Source organism: Artibeus jamaicensis, unplaced genomic scaffold (genome assembly GCF_021234435.1).
Source record: "Artibeus jamaicensis isolate MK-2021 breed Jamaican fruit bat unplaced genomic scaffold, CSHL_Jam_final scaffold_1964, whole genome shotgun sequence".
Classification (NCBI taxonomy): Eukaryota; Metazoa; Chordata; class Mammalia; order Chiroptera; family Phyllostomidae; genus Artibeus; species Artibeus jamaicensis.
The window spans coordinates 21,976,260-21,994,246 of NW_026522030.1; the positions used below are offsets into that span (position 1 = coordinate 21,976,260).

Below are 17,987 nucleotides of genomic sequence, written 5' to 3' on the forward strand. Positions count from 1 at the left end.
TTTTTGAATTCTTGCTTCTTCACTCTTTTCTGTTTGGCCATTATTTGCTTTCTTCTGGTCCACTCCATTGATTTGAGTCCCAGTTTCCTTTTCATCGCTATTGGTTTCCTGTGCAATTCCATTCATTTCAATTAGTTTTGCCTTCATATGTTTGTCTAATTTGTGGCTATAATCAACCAGTTCTGTGAGGATCCTGATCACCAGTGTTTTAAACTGTGCATCTGAGAGTTTTGCTATTTCTTCATCGCTTAGATTTATAGGCTCTGGGGCTTAGAGATCTTCTTGAGCCATATTTGGTCTGTTCTCACCCATTAAGTATGAGTACCGTAGCCTTGGACTCTCAGGTCGCTGGGTTGTGACTCTATATGTGGGGGCATGGTCAGAGCGGGAAAATGGCGACCTCCTCTGCTGTTTCCCGCCGCCGCTGGGTGAGGAGCAGAACCTTAGGTGGTTCACCAGGGCGGGGCCACTCAGGTCGCTGGGTTATGACACAGTATGTGGAGGCGGGGTCAGAGCAGGGAAATGGCAGCGCCCTGTGCTGCCGCTCGCCATGGGGCCTGCTCAGTCCAGTAGTCTCACCGCCCACTCCCTTGCTTGTCTATCTGCGCAGGAAAGCGCGACCACAGTCAACCTGCAGCCCTGCTCCCTCGCTGTTTCCCCGCGGTCGCTCACTGGGTCGCTTACTAGGTCCAACCCTGTGCCTGGGTTCTGCGTGCCCGAGTCCCTCTGACCAAGTTTTTCTGTGCAACCCCGCTCCAACAGCTTCTGGTTTTGCCCCTCTTACCGGTCAGGCTGAAGAATTTGTTGTTATCAGACTTCCGAAAAGTTCAATTTTCTGTGTTCTGGCTGTGTTTTCTGTTGCTAATATTTAGTTGTCTCTAAACTTGGTTGTGAGAGAAGGCACAGCGTTTCCACCTATGCCTCCATCTTGGCGGAAGTCTCCGCTCTTGTCATTCTTACGTTGCAGCTGAGGAAACTGGGGTGCAATATGTTTAGTAACTTGTCCAGTTTAGTAACTGGACAGCTGGTAAAGTGGCAGAGCTGAGGGTCGTAACTGAGCCATTTGGCTGCAGAATCTGTACTATACATATAGCCTCTTTTAGTGGACCTATCTCCTAAGTAAAAATGAGGAGGAATACAGCAGGGCCAGGTCTGAGGAAGTGGCCCTCAGGAAGTAGGGAAAGCTATTTTTTTGTGGGTACTGACCATATGCCAGCCTCCAAGCTGAATCCTTTATGTCAAGATGTATTGCATCCTCACACAACCGTATAAGGTGGGGATCACTAATCCCATTCCATGTATGAAGAAATTGAGGCACAGAGAGGTAGAATGACTTCCTGAGTCCACTCAACTGGTGAGTGGCAAAGCTGAGACTGCAGCCCAAGTCAATCTGATGGGTAGCACTTTGGCTGAGGGCTGGAGGCTGGATGTCCAATTGGGGCGGAAAAGCTTGGCTTGCTAAGAAGAGTTGGGAAAAAGAGAAGAAGAAAGAAGCAGAAAGAAGAAGATGGCTTCAGGCAGGACCCCAGTGCTTGAGACTAGACACAGAGGTGTCCCCTGGAGGGCCTCCAGCCCCCTGGGCCTTTCCAGCAGAAAGGGAACTGGCATTCCCAGAGCCTCCAGGAGGAAATAGGCACAGGTTCTCGAGGTTTGACCAGACATCAGTTTTCCCAAGTGGAGCAGTAGAGAAGGGATCATGCTACAACTATGCCCATCTTCTAACCTCCATTCTCAGGGAGTAACCAAGGCCAGGAGCTGGTGATGTTGTAATAAAAATAGGAATGAAAGGATGGGGCAGGGCTGGGATCCAGAGGGTAGGACTATGGGTCCTGTGGACAAGGCTTCTGAAAGGGGCAGGCCTCAAAGGGGGACTGTGAGCCAGACTGGCAGGACATCTATAGAGTAGAGCATCTAATGATCACAGGGGCAGGATCAGACTCCTGAAGAACCCACTTTTGAGAGCTACTTCTGTCTCCTGAGGGGTCAGAAACAGGCAGGACAAGGAAAGAAGATAAGGGTTAGAGCAGAAGCTCTGAGGATCAGAGTAGATGAAGGTGTCAGACCTCAGCCCCACTTCTGTTCCTAGAACAAATCAAATCTTCCCCATTGGTCTTGTGGAAGGCAGAAGACGTGAGCTGCCCTGAGCTCCAACCCACCAAAGGAAGATGGCTTAAACCCAGAACCTTTGACACTGCCCTGATGAGACAACCAGATCCCCCAGTATTCTGGACATCAGAACTGTAGTCCCTAGAAATCTGAACCCAGTACAACCAAAACCCCAATCGCCTTGCTGACCCCATCCATACCTATCAGACGACAAGGGGCACAACACTCAAGCCCTCCATCAATTCAAGGTGATTGCTCCTGGCAGAACATACCAATATTTATTGGTGTCCCCATTGCTGACAGGACCCCATTAATGTCAAGGTCCCCCATTATAATCAGACCACCACTCCTCTTGGGAAATCCTAGCACTGTCAGGAATACCCATGCCTGTCAGGCAGGGCAGCAACATTGCGCAACTCCAGGGACATCATTTGCCCTTCAGTCTATGTAAATGGCACCTTCTGGTATAGCAACCCTAAGTATCACAGTATCTGTTAGTGTGGGGCCCTTGGTAATCTCAAAACTGACATGACATAGGGTCAACCCCCCCCAAAAAAAAGATTAATTGGGATTCTTACTTAAACCACTGAAACTCACTAGCTGATTTAAACAGAAAAATGAATTACTGAAAAGACCCTGGGATGGTGCAGGAAATGGAATAATAAGGGAGCCTGGGCAGCCAGACCACTCACAAAGCAGGCAGGAGAGCCAGAACAGTCCAGACAGCCCTCCAGAACAGCATGGTGATACCACCAGAAAGAGATGCCATATGCCAGTGCCACTCTTACATCCAGATATCTGAGGCCCCTGTCCTGAATTTCATGTGTTAGAGGGCCCTGCTCTGGCCCTCCTCCAGTCATATCGTTGGTACAAAGAGCTAAGGGGCATGCCCACCTGGAGCTCGTTCTTATTCCAGATCACATTTCAGGAACTAAAGACTAGACCATTCCCTGACCAAGTTGTCCCAAACAACTACCAGAATCACGCAGATGTGTTCCTCAGATCTGTCCTTCCTAGGGTAGACTGTGTCACTGATATGCACACTATTTTGTAGCCAGCTCTACAGACGATGGCCAACAGGTAGCTATTGCCAGGTAATGTGGAAAGGGCTTGTATGTATGGGGCTGGAGTGTCTGCACCAGGCACATGGGGCCCTCCATAGTGCAAGATGGAACCAAGCCTAGTAAGATGAGGGTTGGGGACAGAAGGTGGACAAGTTGGGCACTGAAGCTTGGCTGTCCCCTTACCACCTCATTCCATCATGGAACTCCAAAGATCCAAAAATATAAACTTGAACCTGGTTTTCAAGTTGTTTTGAAAGTGTATTTTTCTAAGTAGTAAGAGAGATGTTTTTATTTGACAATTTGTTAATTTTATTTATAACTTTAAAATATATTTTTAAAGATTTTATTTATTTTTTAGAGAGGGGAAGGGATGGAGAAAGAAAGAGAGAGAGGCCTGGGTGGTGTAGCTCAGTAGATTGAGAGGAGGCCTATGAACCAAAGGCTCACTGGTTCAATTCCCAGTCAAGGCACATGCCTGTGTTGTGGGCCAGGTCCCCAGTTTGGAGCATGCAAGAGGCAACCACACATTGATGTTTCTCTCCCTCTTTCTCCTTCCCTTTCCCTCTCTCTAAAATTAAATAAATAAAATTTCAAAAGAAAAACAAAGAAGAGAAACATCAATGTGAGAGAGAAACATGCCCCAACTGAGGACCGAACTCACATGACATGTGTCATGACCCTCACCAGGACTCAAACCAGTGACTTGTTGCTTTGTGGAGCAATGCCCCACCAACTGAGCCATGCTGATCAAGGCTATAACTTTTAAATATTTAGATACAGTAGTACTTGTTGCTGCAAGCCCTTTTTGAAGGGAGGTGGGAGGTGGTCAGCCTGCCAAATTCCACCTCTGGAATCACAACTCAGCTGCCCCTGGAAGACAGGCATGACCTCTGCCACCACTCCAACCACCACCAAAATGGGTTTTCTACTAACCCTGCTCCTGCGCATCACTACTAGCTCCTATTCAAAGTTCTTGAAAGGTGCTTTTGATTGGATCAGCCTAAGTCATGTGCCCAAGTCCTAGCTGCAAAGACAGCTAGGAAAATTAGTATGTGACCTTTGGTGGGGAGTTATATGATGGAAGGCACATTCTATTGGTAACTACAACTCATATGATAGGAAATTCCTCAAATCATAGAAAGGGGTTAAGGTTGAGGGCAGTGAAAAAAATAATAATAAATATCTCTGTAGTCCACCCTATGGCTATGCTACATCAATATGCATCCTTCTTCCTAAGACTTATTAAAACATTAAGGATATCACCTAAAATATCACTCTTGCTTATATAATCAAAAAATTTTACTACTCCCCCAAAACAGACTAATCAGATCCTTTAGCAAGTAAAACATCTGTCTTAGTTGGCCTGGACTACCATAATAAAATACCATAGAATGGATGGTTTAAACAACAGAAATTGATTTTCTCACAGTTCTGGAGGTTAGAGGTTCAAGATAAATGTGCCAATATAGTTGGCTTCTGGTAATAGCCCTCTTCCTGTCATGCAGATGGATGCCTTCCCACTGTGTCCTCATATGGCAGAGAAATCTCTCTCTTTCTCTCTTCTTATAAGGCCATAGTCCTATCAGATTAGGACCCTGCCCTTAAGACCTCATTTAACTGAAATTACTTCCTAAATAGCCTATCTCCAGATATAGTCACAATGAAGTTTAGGTCTCCAACTTATGAGTTCTGGAAGGATATGATTTAGCCCACAGCAAAATCTAATTCCAAATCCAACAGCTCAGGCTTTTTTAGTTTTGTAATCTCATCTCTCTATTCTACAACACCTGAAAACTACCATCAACACATCTGATTAGTCAGAATAGGCTGCGTTATGTTACAGTAATAAATGACACCTAAGTCTGAGTGGCTTAACACAACAAAATTCTATTTCCCATGCATACCAAACCTGCTGTGGGTCTAGGAATGTCTTAAGTGCAACTGCACACCCTGTGGTGGTTCAACATTGCATGCCACCTTGACTTTTGGCATGCTCCTTTATCTCAGCACATGTTTCCATGATTGCTTCAGCCAGGGAAAACAGCAAGGAAGAACAGCAAGTACTCAAATGCTTCTCTCCATAAAATACACATGCAATTTCTGCACATAGTTAATTGGCCAAAGTAGGTTACACAGCCATGCCCAATTTCAAGTGGGTGACTTCCAGGAGGAAAAGCAAACCACAATCTTGCTGAATAATAGTAATCTCATCACAACAACCTATATTCAAGGATGGAATAAAGGAGAATGAAAGAAAAGGGGATTCAGACCTGGCTAGTATAGCTCAGTGGATTGAGCACAGGCCTGAGCACCAAAGAGTCCCAGTCAGAACACATGCCTGAGTTGCAGGCCAGGTCCCTAGTTTGGGGCACATGAGAGACAACCACACCTTGATCTTTCTCTCCTTCCCTTCCCCTCTATCAAAAAAAAAGATTTTAATAAAATCTAAAAACAAAGAAAAGGCATTCATTTAAAGAAATAGCAACATCTCACAAGAAGTAAGGAAATACAAATAAAAACTACAGCCAGTATGTTACCAAACAGCAAGTGGGGGCCTGCTGCCCACCACCACTGTCTGGGCAAAATTCCAGCGCAAAGCTTTGGTGATAAATGAAAGGAGTCTTTATTCTGAAGCTACACAATTTTGGAGTAACAGTTTTCCACATTCATTAGTCACATAAGCCTATCAATTAAGGCTAAAATCAGACTTCCGATCAAGATGGAGGTGTAGGTAAACATGCTTTGCCTACTTCCACAACTACAAAAGAAACTCCATCTAGACTACAAAACAAATATCATCCAGAAAATCAAGCTGTATGGAAGTCCAGCAAGCAAGGATTTAAGATGCCATATTTACCCAGACATTTAAAAGGGGTGGAGATGTGGAAAGAGGTAGAGAGGTAGGGAGAGGCACAGAGCCCCAGGAGTGGTGTGGAGCTTGAGGAGTAGCGTGGAGAAGTGGCAGAACAGACATCCCACATTCACATGTGGTAGATAAAAATCAGAAGGCAGCCCTGGCTGGTGTGGCTCAGTGGATTGAGTACCAGCCTGTGAACCAAAAGGTCACTGGTTCGATTCCCAGTTAGGGCACATGCCTGGGTTGCAGGCCAGGTCCCCCCATTTGGAGGCATGCAAGAAGCAACCACGTGTTAATGTTTTTCTCCATCTCTTTCTCCCTCCCTTCCATTCTCTAAAAATAAATAAATAAAATCTTTAAAGACAAAAAATCAGAAGGGATATCTCAGGAGTGAAGAATCCCAGCCCAAACCCGACCACTCAGCAGCCCAGCGTTCTAGTGCCTGAAGATAAATTTCCATAACTTCCAGCTGTAAAAACCAGTGGGGTTTAGGGTGGCAGAAGAAACTTCTTGATTATCAGAAGATTCATTTTAAAGGGCCCACATGGACTTAGGACTTACACAGATCCATTCCCTCTCGGATTGAGTGCCGGGCAACAGCCAGAAGGGCACAAATGGCATACAGGGAGAAAGTGAGAAGACTGGAAACAGGATGAGCGCTGTGAGGCAGCTTCCTCCCAGGCAAACCTCCAGAAGCCAGGCAGCAGCACTGCCCCCTCTCTGAGCCCTCCTGCCATACAGAGCCACAGAGTGATGAAATGGGTTGCCTCACTCTGGTGATCACCTAAGGGACCACCCTACAAAATTTACAAATCTGCTCTTCTACAATAGGCCACGTTACTAAGACAGGGAGTCAAAGAAGCTCTACCTAATGTACAGAAACAGAAACAGGGAGGTTGCCAAATTAAGGAGACAAAGAAATATGGCCCAATTGAAAGAACAGAACAAAAATCCAGAAAAATAAAATAAAACAAAACAAAAGGGAGACAACCAGCCTATCAGATGCAGAGTTCAAAACACTGGTTATCAGGATGCTCAAAGGACTCACTGATTATGGCAACAGCATAAAAATGACCCAGGCAGAAATTAAGATTACATTAATTGAAACAAAGAAAAATCTACAGGGAACCAACAGTGAAGGGATGAAAATGAGTATTAAATGAATGGCTTGGAACATAAGGAAGGAAAAAGCATTGTATCAGAACAGCAAGAAGAAAAAAAATAATAAAGAAATGAGGACAGGATAAGAAGTCTCAGGGACATCATCAAACATACCAACATCCAAATCATAGGGATGCCAGAAGAAGAGGAAAAGCAAGAAATTAAAAACTTATTTGAAAAAGTAATGAAGAAAACTTCCCCAATATGACATAAGAAATAGACAGGCAAATACAGGAAGCTCAGAGAGTCCCAAAAAAGTTGGACCCAAGGAGGGTCCACCAAGACCCATCATCATAATTAAATTACACAAAATTAAAGATAAGGAGAGAATCTTAAAAGCGGCAAGAGAAAAGGAGACAGTTACCTACAAAGTAGTTCCCATAAGTTATCAGCTGATTTCTCAAAAGAAACCTTATAGGGAAGAAGGGGCTGGCAAGAAGCTTTCAAAGTCATGAAAGGCAAGGACCTATATCCAAGATGACTCTATCCAGCAAAGCTATCATTTAGAATGGGAGGGCAAAAAAAGTGCTTAGGTAAGGTCAAGTTAAAGAAGTTCATCATCACCAAGCTCTTATTATATGAAATGTTAAAGGGCACATGCCTGGGTTTCAGACCAAGTCCCCAGTAGGGGGCACTGGAGAGGCAACCACACATTGATGTTTCTCTCCCTCTCCTTCCCCCTCCCTTCCCTTCTCTCTAAAAAATTAAATAAATAAATAAAATCTATTTGAAAAAAGAAGCAACATAATTGGTAGGTACAAAACAAACAGGGGGAGGTTAAGAGGTCTATAGGAAATGGAGAAGCCAAAGAGCTTTAATGTACGACCTGTGGACATAAACTAAGCGTGGGAGGTCAAAATGCTGGAGGAAGGAGGGATGCAGGGCAGAGGGGGATAAAGGGGAGAACTAAATGTGATGACTGTAATATCATAATTAGTAAAATATACCTAAAATAAATAAATAAATTCTTGGTTGTCGGACTTCTATAGAGCCCAATTTTCTGACAGTTCTAGTTATTTATTTTGAGAAATAGTTGTGATTCTCCCTGTGGTTGCATAAGGAGGTGAAGTGTGTCTACCTACACCTCCATCTTGACTGGAAGCCACCTGTTTTTGTTTTTTTTTAATTTTTTAAAGGCCAAAAATCTTTAACTCGTGAGTTCCCTTATCATTTCTCCTGTTAGTTTTTAATTACCTTATTTCTTTTTTTAATTTTAATTTTTTTATTTTATTGATTATGCCATTACATTTGTTCTATACAGGCAAGAAGGGGCTGGAAAGAAGCATTCCAAGTCATGAAAACCAAAGACCTACAACCAAGATTGCTCTATCCAGCAAAGCTTTCATTTAGAATGGAAGGACAGATAAAGTGCTTCTCAGATAAGATCAAATTCAAGGAGTTCATCATCACCAAGCCCTTATTATATGAAATATTAATTACCTTATTTCTATAAGATTAGTTTACAAACCAGAGCAACCTAAGATACAAAAGCCACACAATTTTGAAAAATGGCAGGCTTCTGCCTCAGAGCTCATCCTCTCCAGAACACCCAAAGAATAACCCTGCCTCCCTCTGCTGGGCCAGCCTGATTCTAGGCTACACCTGGAGTTTCTTCTCCCATCAAAACACCATCCTTTGGGAAATGCAGGCAGCTGCAGCATGATCATCCAGGCATCCTCAAGGCAGAGAGCCTGAGAGCTAGCCTCTGCCCTCCTTTTATTTTACATCATGTGGTCCATAATTCCATGCACTCCAGAGGTATTCAGCTTCTCAGCCAATCCCATCCTAGGCCATATACCACTGCCTCTGGCAACCTCCTCCTATGGCCCCTCTCTTCTCCTCCCTAGTGATCTGATCAGATCTCTCTGTCAAGTAGTTCTGAAACTGATCCTGGGGCTTAAGTATAAGCATTTACTACTGCATTCTTATATTAATTTTCTATTGCTGTGTAACAAATTGCCACAAATTTAGCAGCTTCAAATAATCCAGATTTATCAACTCCCAGTTTCTGTGGGTGAAGAGTCCAGGTACATGTTGACAGGGTCCTCTGTTCAGGGTCTCACCGGGCTCAGGGTCTCACTCAGGCATCAGTCAGGGCTGCAATCTCATCTCAGGCTTGGAGTCCTCTTGCAGATTCACTGGGCATTGGCAGTTGTGGTTGTAGGACTGAGGCCTTAAGATCTTAGAGCTACCTGCCACTACCCGCCACATGGCCCTCTCCACAACATGGTGCTTGCTTTTTCAAGGCCAAATGAGATTATTTTCTACTGCTTCTTATTTGTTATCTCTAGATTTTTTCATATATATTTTTTTATTTAATCATTGTTCAAGTACAGTTTTCTGTCTTTTACTCCCATGCCAGCTCACCCCCCCAGTGCTCCCCACCTCCCTCCCATTTCCATCCCCCTTAGTTGTTGTCCATGTGTCCTTTATACTAGTTCCTGTAAATCCTTCCCCTTTTTCCCCTGAAATTCCCTCCCCTCTTTTCTCTGGTCACTGTCCCCCTGTTCTCTATTTCAGTGTCTTAGGTTATATTTTGCTTGCTTGTTTGTTTTGTTGTTTAGCTTTCTGTTAAAGGTGAGATCATATGGTATTTGTCTTTCAACGCCTGGCTTATTTCACTCAGCATAATGCTTTCCAGTTCCATTCATGCTGTTGCAAAGGATAGGAGCTCCTTCTTTCTTTCTGCTGCATAGAATTCCATTGTGTACATGTACCATAATTTTTTGATCTATTCATTTACTGATGGGCACCAAGGTTGCTTCCAGCTCTTGGCTATTGTAAATTGTGCAGCTATGAACATTGGGGTGCATAGGTTCTTTTGGATTGGTGTTTTAGGGTTCTTAGGATATAATCCCAGCAGTGGAATTGCTGGGTCAAAAGGTAGGTCCATTTTTAGTTTTCAGAGAAAATTCCATACTGTTTTCCACAGTGGTTGTACCAGTCTAGACATTTTTTAAGTTGTTCAAGTACAGTTTTCTGCCTTTTTACCCCAGCCCAGCTCAGCCCTCCCTACCTCCCTCCCATTTCTATCCCACCCCTTGTTATTGTCCATGAGTCTAGACATCTTTTTTAAAGGGCTCACCTTTAAAAAAGGTCAGGCCCAACTAGAGTAATCTCCCTTTTGACTAATTCAAAGTCAACTGATTAGACCTTAATTCCATTTGCAAAATCCCTTCATTTTACCATAATAACTTAATCCCATCATATTCACAAGTCAAAGGGCAAAAATCCCTTTAAAGCTTGCACACCAGGGGGCAGGAATCTCAGAATTGTGTTTACCACACTTTCTCTATGGCTCATTCCTTGTACTGCTAACTAGCACTTCAGCTGGCTGACATTCTAGGCCTGCTAAGGAACCAAACCCTCACAACCAAAGGATACTAGCCCCCCTGGTGGTCCTGCCTGATTCAGGTTACAGGAGCCTTCTATTAACTTTGACCACTAGCATGGCGTCACCAAGAAATGCCCCCAAATACCCCAGGGATTACCCCCATACATAGCCTCTTTCACCAATTACCCCCCTGCTACCTTACCCACACTCGGATTAATTACAAACCCCTGCCCTTCCTCTGAGCCTTTGCTTGATGTTCATTCTACCTAGAATGTCTTCCCTCCTGCCTCACCCATCTTCAAGGCTCTGCAGAGCTCCCTCCTCCATGCAGCTTCTCCTGCCCTCTCTCTGAACCCCCAGGGCTCCTTGTCATCAGCCAGCCATGTAGGTCGCCTTCCGCTCTGGGATCAAGGGCTCCAGTCTCCTGCACTTTTCCCAAGCAAGCTCAGCCCATACCCAGAAACTCTAAAATCCAGAGTGATCCAAACTGCAGGAAGTAAAGGAGGGGGTTGTTCAGGAAACCCTGGCAGTGGCTTTACTTCAAGCTCCAGGGGGCAGAGGCAGAGAAGGCGGGGGTGGGGGGGTGGGGGGAATATTGCTCAAGACTCTCCCCTATTCCAATGTCCCACACTCTGGGGCTGAAGGGCTAGCTCTGCCCCTCTGGCTGGGCTGGGAACCTCTGGATATAGAGAGGGTTTGGAGAAGGACGGAGTGTACAGAGAATTCCTTCCCAAGATGAGGGACTTTCAGGAACTGATTCATCTGGTGTCTTGCTCATTTCCAGCTCCTTTCTGGCCCCAAGAACTCTAATCATTCCCTTTACCGGATAAAATTGCATGCGTGGGAGGAGTTCTTTGAGAGCGCCAGCTATCCTGAGGGAAACGTCGGAGGGAACCAGCTACTGCACGGTTGGATTAGTCTTTCGCCCCTTTACCCAGGTGGGACGACCAACTTACACGTCAGGACTGCTACGGACCTCCGCCAGAGTTTCCTCTAGCTTTGTCCTGGGCAGGCAGAGTTCACCATCTTTCCGGTCCTGCGCAACTCCTTTATGGAACAAGACAACTCAGCCTCTTCAGGCCCAGAGCCCCATTCCACAGGCCAGGAGCCAGACATCCCCTTTTCTCTACACACTAGACGCCCTCTGCAGGCTCCATGAGGTTCGGGGTGCTCCATATCCTCTTTTCCCTGTGCACTGGATGCCCCCTGCAGGCCTTGTGAGGTTGAGACACAAAGTGATGGACTGAAGAAATAGAACATACACCGGCACATACACAAGCACCAACACCCTCACCCACCTACATATGTCCATACTCACACACACATACACAGTCATATAATCAACCACACAGTCAAGGACACAGCATAGATATTTAAGCATATAATCACATTACAGGCACACGGCACATACAGACATACATGATTACACAGAGACATGGGCACACAAACACACACTCACACTTGGACACAGCCTTTCCTCCCAGGGGGGAATATTTGGGAGAAATAGGTTGAAAAGCCACCTGAGGGACCAGGTGATATCCTGAGCAGTGCACTTAATAAAAGGGTGGGTAAACTGCTTCTAGGTCTAATGGGGCTTGTTGACTAGACAGCCCTTTGTTTTGCTGGGCACTGGACCAGCAAAACCAGTGGTTATCTAGTGCAGATAAGAACTGGGGTAGGCCTATTAAAAAGAAAAATTGGGGGTTTTCAAGAGCTTAATCTCTATAACTTGTATGAAAGCTCATGCTCAGAAGCCAGACTCCTGAGCTCAGCAAGCCAGACTCGACTGCCCTCACTGCATCCCAGGACAACCTCCGGAGACAGAGGCCTCCTGATGCAGGTGACACACGCCAGGTGGTGAATGAGAAATGGGGAGAGACCTGACCTTCACTACGTGCCCATTGTGAGTCAGGCACACACACAACTTCACAAAATATATATTGTTCCCATTTTACAGATGAGGAAACTGTCACCTGTTCCCTCATCTGTCCAAGGTCATAAAGCCAGATTCAAACATAAGAGTTTGAGCATAAAAATCCTGTTGCGTCCACTGAATTAGTAATGAGAGATTCAAGGCATGCATGTTCCCACTCCTTCCTCATGTTCCCAACAGCAACCCTAATCCAGACCAGGGACTGGCAAACTATGGCCCATGGGCCAAATTCAGCCTGCCTGCCACCTGTTTTATAAATAAAGTTTTATTGGAATGCAGCCATGCCTGTTCATTTACATATTGTCTATGGCTGCTTTGGGGCTATGACAGTAAAGCTGAGTAGTCTCTACGGAGACAGCATGGCCCAGAAAACCTTATATATTTACTATCTGCACCTTTACAGAAACAGTTTGCCAACCCATGATCCAAACCTAGCCTCAAAATTAGAGCTGGCAAGTGAGACAAGTCTGATTGCCTTCGGTGTCCTAGCATTGAAAAACGATCAGATAAATGAATGAATGAAATGGATGGATGGATGAATGGATGGGTGGATGGATGAACACATGGGCAGACATACAGTTGTTCCCACTTACCTACAGGGGACATATTCCAAGACCCCCAGTGGATGCTTGAAACTGGAGAGTACTAAACCCTACATATACAGTTTATTCCTATACATGCACACCTATCATAAAGTTTAATTTATAAATTGGGCACAGTAAGAGATTAACAGCAATAACTATAATATACTCTAATAAATATTCTCTCTCAGCAAACTAGCACAAATTTCTTTTTCCTTCTTCACAATTACTCTGATAGATTTGTTTTTACCATACATCTTAACAACTTCGGCATACAATTTTTTTCTTTTCTTACTGAGAACTTTTACCTTTACACTTAAAGGAAGCATGTTATGGTTTCTCGTTAGCATATTCAAGTTGCCAGTGTTACTACTGTTATACTTTGGGGTCACCAGTAAGTAAAGTAAGAGTTACTTGAACAAGTTCTGTGATACTGCCACAATCCACCTGATAAGCAAGATGGCTACTAAGTGACTGACAGGTAGGTAGCAGACACAGCGTGAACATGCAGGACAAAAGGACAATTCACATCCTAGGTGGGATGGAGCATGATGGGTACAAGATTTCATCACACTACTCAGGACAGCAGGCAACTTCATACCTATGAGTTGTTTATTTCTGGAATTTTCCATGTAATATTTTTGGGTTGTGGAAAGTGAATCCACAGATAAGGGGGACTACTGTTTATAAGTAGTAGATCAAAGGTTTGCTTCAAAAGCCAATGTTATGCTATTTATAAGCTGGAAAACTAAACTTTATGGATTTCAGTTTCCTCACCTATAAAATGGGGATAATAATACAGTAATTATTATTCAGGGATCCTTCCATTGCAAATTATAAAAACCCAACTTAGACTAGCTTAAGCATAAACTTAAATGTGTCACATCACATAAGTAGATCCATTAAGACTATTGAGTCTACTTCAACCCTGGCTAGGTCTAAGGTTCAGATGATATCACCATCTCTTAAATAGACTTCTAATTCTTCTTATGTGAGGGCTTCATTCTTCTAGCAGCAGGAAATGTGGCCACTGAACTCTGAGGTCTAAATTTGATAGTGAGTAATCTAAAACAGAGGCCCTTCCCCTGACTGGTATGGCTCAGTTGGTTGGGGGTCATCCCACAAAGTGAAAGGTCACTGGTTTGATTTCTGGTCAGGGCACACGCCTGGATTGCAGGTTCAGTCACTGGTTGGGGTGCACTCGAGAGGCCACAGATCAATGTTTCTCTCATATCGATGTTTCTCTCCCTGTCTTTCTCCCTCCTTTCCCCTCTCAGTAAAAATACATAAATAGAATCTATTTTAAAAATTAAAATAGAATCCCTCTTTCTCCTAACATCAACTCTCAAGAAAAGCTCTGATTAACTGTGTTTATAACATATACTCAGATCTTCACTATGTCACAGTGGCCAGGCAACAGGGTACTCTGATCTGTCAACACCACTGTGGTTGACAGACTCACCAAGAGCACGTACAATAGGAAAGGAGGTCCTGAAAGGAATCATAAAGAAGATAAAAAAGTGTTGGTGCGGACAAAAACATAGCTCACAGCACTTTACTTCATAGCTCTGTTATGAGACAATAAATTTAAAGCATTTAACATGGTGCCTGACACTTAAGTATCAACAAGTGTTAATTATTACCATAACTGGTAAACAGATAAATGAATGCATTAATAGATGGATGATTAAACATACAGATCAGTAAATGGAGATGAAGACAAAGAGATGGAAGAAGAATGGACTGATAAAGAGACAAAGATGGGTAAACACAGAGACACAGGATGGACAGATGGATGCATGAGAGACAAATCAGGTAGAAAAACTGGTCCACAGTTAGGTCTGTCACATCATATGCTATAGGGCTGGAGTGGAAAACAGAATAGCACTCCACAATTAGTATTTCAGGAGAGGTCTCCTCTTCTGGCCTGTCTCTTGCATCTCTCTCATCAGGTGAGGAATGCACTAGCTCCCCTCTCAATTCTAGTTTCCTTGTGTTGCTGTGCTCTAACCATCCCTCTCCTCAGAAATCCGCTCTCTAGGCCTGGCCAGGTAGCTCAGTTGCTTTGAGTGTTGTCCCCATATGCCAAGGTTGTGGGTTCAATCCCTGGTCAGGGCACATACAAATATCAACCAATGAGTGCATAAATAAGTAGAACAGCAAATCAACAGCTGGTTGGCTGTTTCTCTTTCTCGCAAATCAATAATTTTTTAATTAAAAAAAAAGAAATCCCTTCTGAATTTCCAGAGTTGGGAAAGCATGGTAAGAGGGGGTGCTCTAAGCCAGGTTCCCTCAAGTTACTCCTCTGACTCAGCTTTGGGCATAGGAAAATAGGTGGGCAGGGAAGAGGGACAGTGCTGGCTGGGCCAGGAGGGTGAAGCCCCGGAGTCTAAGATGTGAGATAGGGGAAGTGGACCTTCTTCCAAAGAACGATCCCTTTAGCTCTGCTTGTCCAATGGAGGAGCAGGTCTCAGATGATGGATGTGTAATGGGCCTAGGAAGATCTGGAGAACCTGGGAGGGAACCTTCTCCAGCCTTACCCTGCTACTTATTATTGTTCTCAGGGAATTTGGGGAACCAACTGGGTCCCATCTTTCCCATTCCTCCCACCCCAGGCATCTAAGACCAGAGAAGAGTTGGGGGTGAGGAGAAACCTGGGAAAGAGGTAGGCATTCCTTACCATGACCTCCAATCTCGAACCAAGCGCTGACCCCCTAGCTTTGATACTGATGGATCAAATGCCTCCAAGGAGGCAACACTATAAACCACCCTCAAAGAGTAACAGGCAACTCCCCTGCACACACCCTTCCCTTTTCCAAACAAGGGAGGAATTATAAAAGAAAGAAAAGATTTTTCCAGACAGAAGGGGAAATATCCAGCAGAAAGGTATTCTGCTACCATCTCATGTACTGCAATTCAGTTCAGACCCTAACCATGCAGTTAGTGTCAGACTCTACTGATTTAAGAACATGGTCTTCCCTGTATTCTGAAAACTATACAGTGCTGAAGAAAGAAATTAAAGAAGACACAAACGAACAGAAGCATGTACCATGCTTGTGGATTGGAAGAATTAATATCATCAAAATGTCCATACTACACAAAGCAACTTATAGATTCAACACAATCCCTATTAAAATACCAATGACATATTTCACAGATATAGAACATTTAAAAACTTTATATGGAACCATAAATGACCCTGAATAGCCACAGCAATTTTGAGAAAGGAGAGATCACAATACCTGACATCAAACTATATTACAAGGCCACTGTAATCAAAACAGTCTGGTACTGGCATAAAAACAGACATGTAGATCAATGGAACAGAACAGAGAGCCCAGAAATAAATCCCTGTCTGTATGGTTAATTAATATTTGACAAAGGGGGCAGGAGCATAAAATAGGGTGAAAATAGCCTCTTCAACAAATGGTGTTGAGATAGCTGGACAGCTAACATGCAGAAAGATAAAACTCAACCACCAACTTACACCATACACAAAAATAGACTCAAGATGGATAAAAGACTTAAATGTAAATTGTGACACCATAAATGTCCTAGAGGAGAACATAAGCAGGAAAATCTCAAATATTCCAAACAGCAATATTTTCACCAATATGTCCCCTAGAGCAAGAAATATAAAGGAAAGAATAAGCAAATGGGACTTCATCAAAAGAAAAAGCTTCTGCACAGCTAAAGAAAACATCAGCAAAATGAAAAGGGAACCAACCATATGAGAAAACATTTTTGCAAATGATACCTCGGACAAAAGTTTGGTCTCTAAAATGTGTAAGGAACTCATATGACTCCACTCCAGGAAGAAAAACAATCCAATTAAAAAATGGGCAAAGGATCTGAATAGGCACTTCTCCAAGGAGGACAGAGGGCCCAGAGACATATGAAAGGATGTTCAGTATCACTAGCCATCAGAGAGATGCAAATTAAAACCACAATGAGATACCACCTCACACCATTAAGAATGGCCATCATAAACACAGCAACAAACAAGTGCTGGTGAGGTTATGGAGGAAAGGGAACCCTAGTACACTGTTGGTGGGAATGCAGACTGGTACAGTCACTGTGGAAAACAGTATGGAATTTCCTCAGAAAACTAAAAATGGAACTGCCTTTTGACCTGGCGATTTCACTGCTGGGACTATACACTAACAATCCTGAAACACCAATGCAAAAGAACTTATCTACCCCAATGTTCACAGCACACAATTTACAATAGCCAAGTGCTGGGAGCAACCTAAGTGCCCATCAATAAAAGAATGGATCAAAAAACTATGGTACATTTACACAGTGGAATACTATGCAGCAGAAAGAAAGAAGGAGCTTCTACCCTTTGTGACAGCTTGGATGGATCTGGAGAGCATTATACTAAGCAAAATAAGCCAGGCAGTGAAAGACAAATACCTCATGATCTTACCTATAAGTGGAACCTAATCAACAAAACAAACAAGCAGGCTAAACATAACCAGAAACATTGGAATTAAGAACAATCTGAGAATAACCAGAGGGAAAGTGAGAAGGGATAATGGAAGGAAAAGGGGGAAGGGTTGTCAAGGAACATGTATAAAGGACACATGGACAAAACCAAAGGAAAGTAGGATCGAGGGTGGGAGGTGGGAATGGCTGGGGTTGGAGGCAGTAATGGGGGGAAATGGAGACAACGGTCCTTGAACAACAACAACAACAACAAAAGACAACATGGTCTTCAACATGCCTGCCCTGACTTGAGATGCCAGCCACAAGTGGCATCCCCAGGCCACCACCTGCATTTCTGACCAACTGGCTACAAGTCCAGGGGGCTCCCACAACCCTTCTCAGATTCCAAAATTTACTAAAATAACTCACAAAATTCAGCAGTGCTACACTTACAATTTGTTTTTTCATAAAGGATATAAATCAGGAACAGCCAAATGAAGAGACGCACAGGGTGAACTGTGGG

The 17,987-nt window shown here is 43.8% G+C and overlaps 1 protein-coding gene across 3 annotated transcripts in view; it reads right to left on the reverse strand.

Annotated features, from left to right (window-relative positions):
- Window positions 1-11,608, reverse strand: part of PHF24 (PHD finger protein 24) — a 205,117-nt gene extending 193,509 nt beyond the window's left edge. For all 3 annotated transcript variants that reach the window (XM_053656464.1, XM_053656468.1, XM_053656463.1), the window contains exon 1: window positions 11,479-11,608. The gene's annotated coding sequence lies outside the window, so the exon portion shown is untranslated. The remainder of the gene's footprint in view (window positions 1-11,478) is intronic.
- Window positions 11,609-17,987: the final 6,379 nt, after the last annotated feature.